This window comes from Medicago sativa, chromosome 7, assembly GCF_051527215.1.
Source record: "Medicago sativa cultivar Bolivia chromosome 7, Bolivia_mono, whole genome shotgun sequence".
In the NCBI taxonomy this organism is placed as follows: Eukaryota; Viridiplantae; Streptophyta; class Magnoliopsida; order Fabales; family Fabaceae; genus Medicago; species Medicago sativa.
The window spans coordinates 60,647,923-60,650,881 of NC_140755.1; the positions used below are offsets into that span (position 1 = coordinate 60,647,923).

At 33.0% G+C, this 2,959-nt stretch overlaps 1 long non-coding RNA gene across 1 annotated transcript; it reads left to right on the plus strand.

Annotated features, from left to right (window-relative positions):
* On the plus strand, positions 1 to 1,462 carry LOC146907346 (uncharacterized). The gene is made up of 3 exons (XR_015017867.1): positions 1 to 458; positions 560 to 644; positions 737 to 1,462. It is a non-coding gene; the product is annotated as an uncharacterized LOC146907346 (long non-coding RNA).
* The last annotated feature ends 1,497 nt before the right edge of the window (positions 1,463 to 2,959 follow it).

Here is a 2,959-nt window from a genome sequence, read left to right on the forward strand (position 1 = left end):
AATTTTTTAAAGAGTAATGATAGGTATACCACCATAGGTGGCAATACCACTCTACACCCTTCCTGTTGGCAACTTTTTATTAATAAAAAATTTGGCCAAATCCACGTCATTAAAAAAAATGAGTAATGATAAATAAAAAAAGCAAACAACTGTAGCAAGAATCGGCTCATCTCTCTCTCACTCATGCCATTTCCTTTTCTCCCTTTTCTCATTCTTCTTCTATCTTCTTCAATCTTCATCCTTCATTATGGCTTCAAGAAAACAACAACATCAACAACAATGGAGGAGAGAAAAAAGAAGAACACAACAACAGTGGAGGAGATAAGAACAACAATGGAGGAGAGAAGATTAAGAAGAAAGTTGAACTCATTTCACCACTTCCCAAGAAGGATAACAGCAAGAAGGAAAATGAACCAAACAAAAAATCTGATGAGAAGAAAAATGAAGACAAAAAAGAGGTTATGTTTTTTTCTCTTTTTTTGTTCTTGTATTTTTCTAATTTGTTTCATTTTTATTTTTATTTTTTGGTTTTTAATATAATTTTTGTTTAATGTAACAGTCAATTACTACTTCTGTTTTGAAATTGGTACTACACTGTCAATGATGTATTAATAAGATTGGGAAAATTGTTATGAAAACCAAAGGTGGGTTTTTATTTTTCAATATTTAAAATAAAAATGATTTTATTTATTTTTCTATGATTTTGATATGAAGAATATGATTTTGATGTGTGTAGGAGTGCTTGAAATGAAAGTTGATAAAGAGAAAGATAATGTGATTGTGAAGGGTACAATGGATGTGAAAAAGCTAGTTGAGAATTTATCACAGAAGCTTAAGAGGAAGGTTGAGGTAGTTCAACCAAAGAAAGACAAGGAAGGTGGTGGTGGTGGTGGTGAGAAGGAAGGAAATGAAGGAGGAGGTGGGGGACCCTTTTCTGCTTGAAGGGTGTGTTGTATGTGACCCTTGCCGTGCTGGTTATGGGTGTGGAATAGAGAACATGATAACCACTCTTTTTGAGATAATGGAGTATCAGATCTGATCTGGTTTCACAAATTACTGTAATCTATGTGGATCAGGATCGCGCAAATGAAGTGTGTGATGTGAAGCTAATAAACAGTCCTGAGCGTAGTTGTAGCGAAAGAGCACCTGGGCGTGACCAAGCACTACACGCGTTATTCTCACCCGTTACAACGGCATTGCCTCCAATGACAGGTTTGCCAATGCTATGTTGTACATGGCAGAGGAGGTTGCTTCTGGCTGTGCTGAGGTCCTCAAGCAAATGCAGGAATTGGATGAAGAGAATTAATTAATTAATTCCTAGTTTATTTACTTTGGATTTGGGTTTCCTATTGTCTATTTGATTCAATCTTGATGATGGAGTGTTAACTCAACTGTCAGTTTATATATATGCTTATATATGTTATTGGACCATATGCTTAATTATATTGTTTATTGAGGATCATGTGTCTTGGAGTAGAAAATTAGTCTCAGTTCTGTTGCTGTGGTATAAGTACTATGTTTTTATATCAATGAATTAGCCTAAAACGAAATTATTTACATCTGGGAAATATAAACTAGCCAAATATATGGTCTGTATGACCACATTTTTACAAATATGTGACCACTATTTTTTCATAAATTAGAATTTGTCCGTCCTTAGGCGTGATAAACATGCCGATTGTAAAACAGGTTATTTATGGTTGGAAATGCTTTTAGTGCAGTGATCAAATGAGATCATGCGTTCGATTCGCCTAAAACGATATTATTTACACCTGGTAAATATAAACTAGACAAATATATGGTATGTGTGACCACATTTTTTAATATGCGTGACCACTATTTTTTCAGAAATTAGAACTTGTCCGTCCTTAGGCGTGATAAACTTGCCGATTGTAAAACAGGTTATTTATGGTTGGAAATGCTTTTAGTGCAGTGATCAAATGAAATTATGCGTTTGATTCGCCTAAAACGAAATTATTTACATATGGGAAATATAAACTAGCCAAATATATGGTCTGTATGACCACATTTTTACAAATACGTGACCACTATTTATTCATAAATTAGAACTTGTCCGTCCTTAGGCGTGATAAACTTGCCGATTGTAAAACAGGTTATTTATGGTTGGAAATGCTTTTAGTGCAGTGATCAAATGAAATTATGCGTTCGATTCGCCTAAAACGAAATTATTTACATCTGGGAAATATAAACTAGCCAAATATATGGTCTGTATGACCACATTTTTACAAATACGTGACCACTATTTTTTCATAAATTAGAACTTGTCCGTCCTTAGGCGTGATAAACTTGCCGATTGTAAAACATGTTATTTATGGTTGGAAATGCTTTTAGTGCAGTGATCAAATGAGATCATGCGTTCGATTCACCTAAAACGATATTATTTACACCTGGGAAAGAAAAACTAGCCAAATATATGGTCTGTATGACCACATTTTTACATATGTGTGACCACTATTTTTTCGTAAATTAGAATGTCTCACTGACAATTGGCTTGAATTGCTTTTTTTTTTTTTTTGCACGTGTAAGTTATAGATAACCAAATAAACGAACAATATAACCATAATTTGTCAAAGGCGTAACCATTTTTTCGTAAATTAGAATGTCCCACGACTAGTTTTAAACACATGAAAGAAAAAAAAACATGGTTACGCCTTTGTAAAATTGTGGTTACACACTTCAAATATTTGGTTATACATAATTTTCCTGTGAAAACAATATTATTTTAAGGCAAGTTATCACTGAAATATCAAAAGTGATAAAATGTAGTGAAAACAATATCATTTTAAGGCATTTTAAAGCGATATATGTATTCGAGTTTAAACTATTTACTCATATCATTTACATGGTGGAATAAGTGCTTCAAACAATAAAACTAAATAAGTTAGCCATATCATATACATGGCCGAATTAGTACATCACATAATAAAATAAAATAAAA